Source organism: Ruditapes philippinarum, unplaced genomic scaffold, assembly GCF_026571515.1.
Source record: "Ruditapes philippinarum isolate M1 unplaced genomic scaffold, ASM2657151v2 ctg11413_1_1_1_1, whole genome shotgun sequence".
NCBI lineage: Eukaryota > Metazoa > Mollusca > Bivalvia > Venerida > Veneridae > Ruditapes > Ruditapes philippinarum.
In genome coordinates this window covers 16977-29939 of record NW_026854601.1, presented here as the reverse complement: position 1 = coordinate 29939, position 12963 = coordinate 16977, and the positions used below count along the sequence as shown (strand labels likewise).

The 12963-nt window shown below is 32.0% G+C and overlaps 1 long non-coding RNA gene across 1 annotated transcript; it reads left to right on the top strand.

Annotated features, from left to right (window-relative positions):
* The first annotated feature begins 2398 nt into the window (after positions 1-2398).
* On the top strand, positions 2399-3558 carry LOC132740553 (uncharacterized). Its single transcript, XR_009627175.1, has 2 exons — positions 2399-2605; positions 2957-3558. It is a non-coding gene; the product is annotated as an uncharacterized LOC132740553 (long non-coding RNA).
* The last annotated feature ends 9405 nt before the right edge of the window (positions 3559-12963 follow it).

Sequence of the window (12963 nt, the reverse complement as noted above, 5' to 3'; positions counted from 1 at the left end):
ATGCAAATGGACATGTATTTCACAATTGAAGAACTCTGATAATAGTACACGTAACGAGTACATGTATGTCTTGGTTACCGAGAATGTGTCGCAGTATGACAGTCTTAAGAAGCATTTTACGTGCCCTTTTTGTTATCTGAAATATAGCACACAGTAATAATAATATAATCAAATAGACAAGATTAACTATTCAAAATGAGATAAGCCTCAATCGGCTTAAGCTTACTGTGCAGTATATATACATCCTCTGTCTACGATCGAAGAAAGAGCCCCTCTTTTAGTCAAAGGTGCTGACAGTAAAGCACTGACGCAATATATCGGGCAGAGAAAATGGAACAGCATAACTAATATGGCGGTGATGTCTTGTGTTCTTTGCCTCAAAGATAAGACCGGCGTCCTTTGATAAGACATCAGGTAAGTAGGTACTCAATTAAATCATCGGTAGATTATGGAATGCCGGTAGGGACATGCCACTTTGCTTATTTGCCAACTACTTAATTGCTTATTTGCTAATTGCTGATTTGCCAATTTGCTGTTTTACCAATTTGCTTACTTGCTAATTGCTTATTTGCTTATATAGTCTACATAACTTTTTATGCTATTGTCAGGCGACACGTCTGACTCGCGAAGTTCTTGTTTGATATAAAATAACAAGTCTTTGTACAGACTTTATTTCAAGCTCATGAACCTATATCATGTTATTATGTTTATAAAGTTTTGTTAATTATAGTCAAAGTCAAAATTTTATTTGCAATTCGGCAGATATCTGCCTTTGGCAATACAAACATAAATATACATATGGCAAACACACAATAATAAATCTAACAAAAGCAAACATACATTGAATGAACATTATACATAACAATGCATATATTGTGTTAAGATTATTTTTAGTATATCGACAATTTAATACCAATCATAGCAAAGATCTAAGATTGTTTTAATATTTATTTTATAATTGTTCCTTTCTTCTATCAAATGCATCTCTTAAGAATTTGCTTAAATGATATAGATTTTTTCTTTTAGAATTTGTCATTAATCTAGAAAATTTATTAAGATTTGGAAAAGTGTGTGGCAATTTGTATTTGATTCTTAAATCTCTATATAATGGACAGCATAAAAGAAAATGATACTCCGATTCAACAGCTTGCTGAGAACAAAATTTACATAATCTCTCATTTCTTTCAACCCCTATATATCTTCCAGTTTCGATTTCTAATGTATGAGAGCTTAACCTAAAAATTGAAAGTTGTCTCCTTAATTTACTATTATCAACAATATTAAGATAATCTTCAAAACAAAAATCATTTTTATACATTCTATAGTAATCGAGTTTTGGCATTAATTCAATCGATTCGTGCCATTTCTGCACAAATTGATCTCTCAAACGTTGTTTGAATAATACAATATAGTTACAATTATTTTCAAAATTCTCTATACAATTTGAAAACCCTAAGTTATTAATTATATTGTGAATACTTTTAGCCCAAGAAGATCCTCTAAAGTTATGTACTTGATCACTATATACACTAAACAGTTCTGGTATAGACTGTTTCTTTATTTTTATCCAATATTTTAATGCTCTTTCTTGACATAAAACTGTTAAAGGGAATCTACCAAGTTCTCCGAGTACTGCGTTGTTCGGAGTTTGTTTTTTAACACCTAAAATGTTTTTACAAAACTTAATATGTAATTTGTCAACTTCTTTGCAATCAAAAGCGCCCCAGATCTCTGAACCATACAGTAATATTGGTACTACCATACTATCAAAAAGTTTTAATTTTGTTTTTATATCAAATTTAACTCTATCAAATAAAGATAAAAGATTATGATATGCCTTTAAAGCTTGTTCAGACAGAGCCTTAATGGCTACTTTAAGATCACCTGTATATGAAAATTTTACTCCCAAGTAGGTGAAAGTATCTACATATTCAATAGTTTCATCATTAATCGTAATATTAACATGTGTGGTAGATTTTCGCTTTTCAAAAACACATACTTTAGTTTTAGCAACATTGATTTTCAGACCCCACTTACAGGAATATCTCGAGATTGAGTTAACTTGAGATTGTAGACTATTTATATCTGTTGTAAACAAAACAATATCATCTGCAAATAACAACATGTATTTAGATAACAATTCAATATCTTTTGTTGACATTTGTTCAATATCAATACACTGTTCAATATCATTTATAAATAGAATAAAAAGCAATGGTGATAATGGTTCTCCTTGTTTTAAGCCAATGGTTACATCGAAAAAATCAGTCAATTTTGTATTCACTTTTAGACAAGATTGTACAGATGCATATATTGACTTTATAATATTTAAAATTTTACAACTTATACCGCAATCTATCAGTTTCATCCAAAGTAAGTCTCTATTGTATGGAAGCCCTGGAGGGACATTTGAAATTAATATTTAAAACTTAAAACTTATTATTTAATTCTTAATATTTAAAATTTAGTTCTTAATATTTAAAAACTAATTCTTAATACTTAAAAATTAAGATCAGAATACATAAGACGCGGGTATTTGAATTCAACGGTCTCATGGGACTCTTGCACGAAGAAAAACTGGCAAATTCGTTGTAGCTGCTTACAGGTAATTGCCATTTCTTATATATACAATAAACATTCCGTGAACTATTATATCTCGATTGTTATATTTTTCATGCTAACAGTTGAAACGATTAAGATATGTTAGTTTTATCAAAGACGCCAGATACGGTGCCGCTTTACATTTTATTGATTACATGGTGTCAAAAGCAGCGGTTGAGAAAGTTTATCAATACATTTTGTTCTGGTTGAAGCGTTAAAACTGACAGAAATATACCTGGTAGTCAGGTCTAACGAAAATGTTACTTGTTGGTGGTAGATAATAATATTACATGTTTACAGCCCCAGCCCTTTGTTTTTATAACGCTAGATTTCATTTATTTCTTTTTCTTTTAAGGTCATAAACATGGAGATCCCGTTGATGTTTGCCTTATCGTTTTATTGAAAGTGACTCCTGTGTCAACAGTTGTGTCATCCCTATTGCCATCTGAAAATTGACGCAGAAATTGTGTGACTTCTCCTTTGTCGCCACAACATACGTCTTGGTCTTCGTCAGTTTAAGAGGATACTCCGTTGTAATAATTCAGGGCGTCACCGTGTCATGTATACTCCACAAGAAATAGAAAAATAATTGCAGTTTAGCGGAGACTTCTTATTGTACCAAGGTGGATGAATACGTTGAAGGATTTGAGAGCTCGAGGACGAATCGATACGTCAAACCCTATTCATGCACAATGCTTGCGATTTTATGTAACAGATGTTCTTCAAGCGGGATTTTATGGCATTGTATACGCAATGTATGACCACAGAAACATGTAGACATTTGTACTGGAAGACCAGAAATAAAATGCTGTTTAATGTGCTAGAACTATCAGGTTCTACTGAGTATGGTGTTAATGTTGATTTGTAGGATATTGAATATGAAAAAAAATCCAGATTATTGAACATTAGACAATAATATATATACTTTTTAATGAATAAACATTGATGTTCATGGTTTTCCGAAGTATGTGTTTTTTATGTTAAACTGCTAGTTAAAATTTCTAGGCCGATCTCGAGTTCGCGTTACTTATTGTTAGAACAGGTCATAAATCAAACGGAAAAAAAATAATAAAAGGACTTAAAGACGAGACCTCTCGTGAAACATTCTGATTCTACATTGATGATTGCATGACAAATCTGACTTAGAGTAAACATTACTAGAAATCTTAGTAAACTGTTTATAGGAAATTACAATATATACCCTATGAGCTCTAAGTAGGCAGTACTAAAAATTTGCCAAATGTTCTCCAGAAGGGGTAAAACTTTAGGACTTTTTAACCATAAAAGACCAAGTTTCAACTTTGACCTACATATATGATCTATGTTAAAGTTACAAGTTGTTCCAACTGAAAAAAAGACCTGTAGTGCTCAAAATGTTTTTCTTTGCTTTGACCTTTTAACGCCATATGACCGAGATTCAAACTCGACTGACAGATATTCTCATAAACTTTTAAGTTGTTCAAGTTGAAAATACAGCATATAAAGTGTTCTCTATGTTTTTCTTTGATTTGAACTAGTGACCTAGTTTATGACCCCAGATAACCAAGATTTAACATTGACCTAGAAAATCAATTAGATAAACATTCTGAACAATTTTGATAAAGATGGGATACAAAATGTGACCTATATTGTGTTCACAAGGGAAATGTTGAGAAACACACCAACAGACGACAAACAGCGGGCAATGACAGAAGCTCACCTTTGAGCTGAGCTAAAAAGGAATCAAGATAAATCTTATTTTCATTTCTGATCAGTTTTAAATGCAAAGAGTTATGCATCTAAAATGTTGTTTTAAATAAACTGGCAAACAAACTTTTGTATACTACTGTTTGATCCAAGCTTTTAAACAAACTATATTTTGTTTATTTTGCGTTTATTGTAAAAAATCTAACTCTTGTGAGCTAAAATAGCTGAAATAAACAATGACAAGAAACCCCATCATTTTCGACATTTTTTAAAAACAGTTGGTTACAAGAAATTGATATCTGGCAAGATGTTCCGCGATAGAAATAGTAGTACAGTCTTTTGACATCTTTGGTATCATCCCTTATCCTACTGTTGCCAAAGTAACGCAAATTAACTGTTTCCATCAAATAGAAAATGTCCCTTAATTTCCCACGACCATTATGCGTTTTCTTTGATTTTACTGTGCAGTCAGGAGGCAAACCATTCAGTTATGCACCGCTATTTTAAGTCAAATGGCAGCAAGAAAAGTATAGATGATAATATTGTTTCGTATTAATAGGCTATAGTTGTTTGTTGAAAAGTATAATTACAGTCCTCTTTAAAAAATAAGGCAGCAAAGTCAGTGTAACAACTTTTACTCTTTAATTACAGTGACTAATCAAAGTACAAAATCAAAGGTATCTACAATTGCTTCAGTCTCAACTTCCAATTAATAACAATTAGGGATAACTACCTACAGCATACAACATAAAAATAAAAGGGTATTCATAACACGATTCCTGTTTTCAGGTGAAGTTAACAAACTTAGCAAGTTTAGCCATGTGGATGAGAACTGTAGGCTGAACTAGGCAAACTCAACAAAACTATTATTTTTCAACTAAATAGAACAAGAACTGTCACTAAAAATAAACATATGCCACAAATGTGCTTTGAGCATTCGGCAGGTACAAAAAAACTAACCTTTTACATTGATTAAAGTGTTTAAGAAGCAAACATTATAATAATAATCAAAATCACATCATAATATATAAGTGTAAATTAGTTTGTATGCTTCTAATTATCAGAGGGCTACGGTATTTATGCCTGTTGCATACAATTTCACACGAAAACAGAACAACGATTGATACCACTGCAAAATAAATTTCCGTTTATCAAATAGTTTTATATGAATGTAATTATTATTATGAACAATTGTGATAAACCAAGTACCATACAATTACTATCATCAATTTAAAAACCAAATATTTGTTTAAACACATTCGATACAAAATGTTGCTGCGATGAAGCTTCTGGACAAATATAAACGTTTTCATCTCTTTCTAGGAAGACTGTGTTCTTTTCTTCCATTCTAGAAACCACATACCCATCTTTCTTCAAACGGATCATATTCATGAATTTTCTTTTTTCTGGACTCCCAGACGCATTAAAGCACCGCGATATTGATTGGCAAATACTTCAGATTGTTCTTCAGAATATAATGAGTGCTTAATTTTGCTGTACTTTATGTAAATAGTTCTGTCGCCCTTTTCTACAGGGACTCCATTTATCATATTTTTTTTGTTTCCTTCTTCATTTATCTCATGGCACTGTGACGCATAAAAACTGTAAGCTCTAAAAATACTCTGTAAAAAAATGCATGGATTTTGGTCTACACCAGTATAACTGTCAATCACTTGTCCTGATGTTTAAGCCAATGAGAAGTCGTTGTCCTCCACACTGTCCATGTTACTTTCTCCGCCCGTGAATAGTAACTAAGCGCTTGATTTCTGATTCTTTCTACTGCCAGACGTTCCCCAAATGTGTAATACTGTTATACATCACTCGTGCTCATCCACCTTTAACTTAGTATCAACGCTGTACTTTCCATCTCGGTAGTTCTACAATTCCATTTTCATTTTATATGCAATGCTTTGTCCTCTGTCTTTCTTCACAGCAGTTGCCTAAAATATATTAGAGGTTTTATTAAGAACCAGTTTCATACAATTTTGGCCTTAGAGGGACATACCTTATAACTGATGTCAAACAACATAAATAATAGAATCTTTGAAAATATTATAACTTAAATTAAAAGTTTCAGCTATACATTCCCAATCATTACCGATAAAATCAGCTGTTTAAATGTATGTTGCAGTACTGTAAACCAGTCAATAATCTATGTAGAGTTGTTGCTGTACAATTAATGGGTTGTTGCAATTTATTTCAGAACGCCTTTAAATTGATAAATTGTGGTAAAATGAGGTTTCTTTCAACATAGATACTTCTTTGACATTGTATTTATTTATCATTTTACTTTCATTGAGCACAAACTTTATGTTTCGAGAATATAATCTGCTAGATGTAGGGAAAGTCCCTTTTTTCTGCATCTAAAATATGATAAACAAGATCAACAAGGAAAGGCGGCGTTCAATGAACGCAACCCCCACATGACCCAGCAAAAAGAACCAATGGCAAGGAGCCCAGGGGGACCCCAGTTTTGTTTACCAAACCTGTGGCAAGGTTTTTGCAAACTGCAGGCATTTAAAAGCACACTACTACAACCTATAAGACTGGTAATATAAATTCCCTATGCAAATCAATGATCGATCATACTAATAAGATGATAGTGGCCCTAAACACTCGTCTTAAAATCAAAGCTTTTTTATTCAAGATTTACTATTACCTAAACCTCCAAGGGCAGCATGTCCAGCCTACTTGATTGTAATGCTTATTTTAGTACAGCATCAAAAATGGACTAGTCAATGTAGGTATAAAAAGACCGCTAAATGTGACTTTGACCTTTGAGCATTGGTCTTACTTACGGCACACCTTGTCATGGCGGTGAACAATTGTACCAAGTTCTTTTATGTTCTATTAAGCCCAATTCTGACCTTTAACACCTACAATCTGTTTTGCAAAAACAAATAAATAGATAAACCCGCCCAAGCCAGTCATCGACATAAAATTAAGTGCGTGTGCATGTCCTAGTGTGGTTCAAAGCAGTTTTTCTTGTATATGAAGTCCAACTTACTTTACTTCCTTCGCAACTCGTATTCTCGCTGCCGCTTCTTGTGCCATTAATCTGTCATGGGAATTGTTTCCCGCGTCCATTTTAATAATAAGATTTAAGTATTAAATATTAAAAATTAAATTTCAAATATCAAGAATTAAATTTTAAATAATAAGTTTTAAGTTTTAAATATTAATTTCAAATGTCCCTCCAGGGCTTCCATACTATTGACTGCATCAAATGCTTTTTCGTAATCTATAAATATACAATACAATTTTTCATTTTTGTTTAAGATTTTTTTGATAAAAGAATGAAGTATAAAAATTGCATCAGTGGTTGACCGTCCCTGTCGAAAACCAAATTGACTATCATTAAACACGTTTTGAGATTCGCACCAACTGTTTATTCTGTTTCTTAAAACTAATGAAAAGATCTTACCCATAATATTAACTAATGTTATACCCCTATAATTCGCAGGATCAAGTTTATCACCTTTTTTATAAATCGGTACTATGGCACCTTTTGTCCACATTTCCGGATATATACCTGTATCTAATATTCTATTAAATAGCTTACATAAATAGGGACTTATAAATTCCTTAGCATCAATGAAAAAATCTGCTACAATATCATATATATCAGGGCTTTTATTTCTATTCATAGACATAACAGCCTTTAAAATTTCTTCTGTCGTTATAACCCGATCAAGTTCTTCTATAATTACCGGTATACTACGCCCTTCGTTTTGATCACTATCTAAAAGAGGCGACTCAGCGTTACTCGACATATTAGAAAAATGATTTACAAAGTCTTCTGCCTTTATATCATTCGAAACATTTAGCTTACTTTTAAATTTATTTATATATGTCCAAAATTTTCTAGGCGTTTTACGGCTCATTTCAGACAATTGTTGCCTTTCTTTTTTATAAAATTTATTTTTTGCTTGATTTTTTACTTTAATATAATCACTTCTGCTTTGAAGGAACAAAAATTTAGTTCTTTCACATTTATTTACAGAAAAGGCTCTTTTACAGTTATAAAAATTAGACTTGGCTTGTCTGCATTCAACGTTGAACCATAGACATTTCTTTCTTTGAGGCCTCTTTTTAAAAGATTTCTTACCAAAACTTTTAAATGAAATATCAGTAATAATATTAGATAGGTCCTCGGTACAATCATTTATATCAATCACACTATCTAATGGCCTATTAAATATATCATCAAACTTCGATCTGTGTGATTCTAATGCATTCAAAAATTCTCCTTTATCATCAGTATTCCATACGAGTTTTTTAACATCTGATAATTCTGACACAATAATAAAACTACTACAATAACTTAACGTAAACACTACAGGACAATGATCAGAAAACTCTGTCATATCATGAATGAAAAATTTGTCTAAGCTTGAAAAATTACTATAATGTGTTAATACATAGTCAACTGTACTCTGCGTACACTTATTTCTATATTTTGCATGGAAAGTACACTTTCCCGATTCTAGTCTACCATTGACTATTTGTATACAATTTTCCTTACAAAATGTTAATAATTGGTTGCCGAACGAATTTACAGTTTTATCATCATTATGCCTTAAAGGTAATTCACTTAAAGAGTCATCTAATGCAGGAACCGCTATGAATCTGTTTATGTTCAAATCTTCAATCAAGTCTGATCTTTCACCTGTTCTAGAGTTAAAATCCCCTGTACAGTACACATATCCTATCTCGCTATATTTTCGGAAATCACTATTCAATTGGTCAAATAAGTCAATCTCAAACAAACATGAATTCGGTGATATATATTATAACTTGTGACAATTATAATCAATCCATCATTACCTAGAATATAGGTAGAAAGACAGATGGATACATTTTAATCAGTTTCGAAAAAATAAATTCAGTTTCAGAAAGTAGTTTTTTTTTTATTATCTTGAGTTTCAGTTTTAGCTCCACTATTCAGAGAATAGGGATGCTATTCTACCCACCAATGCATTGGTTTTCTTGGTAACTTGTTTTTCTGTCATATCTCTGTTACTTTTGGTGATTCATATGCATCTTACTGCAACTTTGCATAAACTTTGCGTTACAAGCATGCATACAAAGTACATAAAGAAGCTGTGCCCGTTATATACTGAATGTCAAGGTCACCAATGTATTGTACTAAGAAGCCTTTGTTTTTCTGTCATATCTCTGTTACTATTGCTTATATCTAAATGTTACTTCACATAAGCATTAAATAGGCAGTATGCATACACAATATTCAAAGAGGCTTTGTCCATTATACCCTAGTCCAATATATTAGACGTTACAGGCTTGTTATAGTTTTTGTCGGTCAAAATATCTCAAAGCGACGTCATATTTATAGGACTAATTATACCCTAGGTCATGATCATGGTCATGGTCACCTGATAGCATGTAAAATGTACAACATGAAGAAATGGAAAAGTGTGACCAAATTTCAAAAACATTGAACCAAAGCAAAATGTTGATGCACACACAGACATAAGTGATCTCAAAATCTTACAGAGCTAAAAACGAAGCCTATTGCTTAAGTGCAAAGACAAACACCCGTGTTAAGCATGCACCAAATGTATCATTCGTGATACTATGTGTTCGTACCACTAAAATGAGGCCCTCTGTGACAAATCTGCTGAGAATAACGACATTTTATATGCCATAAAATAAGAAATAGTTTTGTTTTCAAGTTCTTTTATTTTCAATCTTTACCCAATAATTTTCACTTATATATGACTAATCAAGTGTTTATTATGCCATCAATCTCTGACTTAAGCTGCACAAACAGATCTATAGCTGCAACACATTATAAGGCATTCTCAAGCACAGATGCTGGCGGGTCAGATCCTGCCCCTAACGTGATACGCGTCTGTAAACACTATATCAAAACTATTTTAATATTTATTTAAATACGAATTGGACATCTGTTACAACGATAAAACCATTAAGTACTTTATTGAGACTTGGTGGTATATGGTATTTTTTCATACCGGTATATGTAAAAATTGCTTGAAAACCAGTTTTAACGATGTCCAATTCGTGTTTAAATATTAAAATATTTTAAATAGAGTGTTTACAGGGGCACGTATCACGTTGGGGTACGGGATCTGACCCCCAAGCGTCTGTGTTCTCAAGGACATGTCAGCCATCAGTTGTAGACATATATCTGCGCAGGCATCACTGCAACTAAATTCATTGACCAACAGTATTCTTGGAAAAACACTGAATTTACAAGAATACTGTTGGTAAAAGTTAACAGATCTGACTCAACTGGTTGTCTGTAGTCAGATTTTCCATATACTTCCGGCACAGTGTAAACTATTTCTATTGCAAAAAAGCAAATTAGCAATTGGCAAATAAGCAAATACGTAAACCAGCGGTTAACAAATAAGCAAATTAATAATTCAGCAATTGGCAAAAAAGCAAATTTGTCGTTAAGCCTATCAGCCATTGGCAAATAAGCAAATCGGCAATTAGCAAATAAGCAATTCAGCAATTGGCAAATAAGCAAATTGGCATGTCCCTACCGGCATTCCATAGTAGAGTGTATTTACTCGTTTTTGCCAATTCGTATAGCTTGGTTATGTCGTAAGGCTTGCAATCTCGAAATTGTGGGTTCGATTACCGGACTGGCCAACTTAAATTACTGAAACAGTCTTTCTGGGAGGTCCCGTGTATGAGTGCTTAAACACCTGGCACGTTAAAGGACGTAAAAGCTTCTAGAATCTTGCACTTTCCATAAAAATCTATAATGACAAAACATCATCTGGAGGACTCGTCCATATGGGCAACTGGTGGCGAGTTTAGACTCATATATATTCATATATACACTCGTTTTTGACAGTTGATTTTCATTGTCGGTTTTTTTTGTCACCTAAATCAGGTACGTATATTAACATTAATATACGTACCTGCCTAAATTTATCATTATGCATTTGATTTAGACAGAAAAAAAGTTATTTATGACTAGTAATTTTTCAACTTAACGTTATTTCACAGACAGGAAAACGTAGATAATTTTTTAAGTCCCATAACTAATTTAATATAGATCCATATAGAACAACGACAACGACGTGTTTCTTTGTTATCAACAGATACGTACACAGCTCTACACACAGTCTCGAGGGATCAAGAATTATTGATGGACGATGTTAGTCTAAAGTCTGTAAAATGAGCCCAATATTCCAAGGCTTTCAAGCTGACTAGGTCAAAGATTGTTGTATAACCATGATAACGTCTACTCTCTCTAGCTGTCTTCCCCTCGTTACGTACAAGCTACTGAGAGGCACAGGGCATCGGTAAAAAATGATAACCGAAGCGGACAAGCTGCAGATGTTCTGACTAAAGCCGAATGGAGCGGTACGAACCCTGCCTATACCATAGGCACTTGGTTTCGGGATAAAGACCCTTTTTGAGAGGTTTTTAGTACTCAAATTTAATTGAATGTAACGATTTTTAACGTGAGTAGATGTCTCTATTCTAAAAACGTCATTTTCCGGGTATAGATGGATACCGAAAATAAGCTATTTTCGCGAAAATAAGATCGCGGCTACGAAAATAAGATTTATTTTTGAAATAGTGCATTTATCTGTTTGAATAATTATGTAATAATATACTTATGCATTCATTGAATGATTTTACAGCAAATTAAAATTTCAGAACAAAAAAAATATTTTAAAAAGTGAAGTTTGAGCCGAAAATACTCTCACGAAAATAGCTCAAATTGCCGTGTAAAGCGAAAATAAGATCGGGTCTACGAAAATAAGATTTATATTTGATATAATGTATTTAAAACGTATTTTTGCTGTTAATAATTGATTTGTTTGAATGAAATAATAAATTTCAGAACCAAAAAAAAAAATTTAAATGTGAAGTTTGAGCCCAAAATACCATCGTATGAAAATAGCTCAAATTGCCGTGTAAAGCGAAAATAAGATCGGGTCTACGAAAATAAGATTTATTTTTGATATAATGTATTTAAACGTATTTTTTGGTGTTATCAAATGATTTGTATGAATGAAATAATAAAGATTGAAATGTTTTGTTATGAAAAATAAGACGTCTGTGCGGCAAATATGGTACATATAAATCCTTGGGAAAATATTTCAAATTTAGTATAGAAAGAACGCATTCATGAACATATAACCAAAATTGCGTCTACGAAAATATAGGCAATATAAGATTTACATGGTTCATAACTTATATTAAAAAATAGTATTAACTTTATTTTTAATGATTTTGCAAATAAATTTTAAGAATTAAATGTTCTCTTATAAGATAAGAAATGTTTGTGGTGAAAAAGTATCAAAATAAAAGAAAGAACAAGTGCAAAAATAACCTGAAACAACGACTACGAAAATAAGATCTAAATCTATATAAGAATATGTACTGTACGAAAATAACATCTAAACAGTACTCTACGAAAATAAGATCTGTAAGGAAATAAAAGCTGTATGAAAATAATGTTAATACGAAAATAAGGTTACGAAAATAAGATCTATTAGTAAATAAGGTCCAATTAAAACCTGAATGAATTGATATTTATTTGAAAATAAAACCTGTATGGAAATACTATATGTACGAAAATAAGATTCTATTGAAAATAAATTTATACGAAAATAAGATCTGTATGAAAATAATGTCTGTATTCGATTTTTACAAATGTAAGATCTG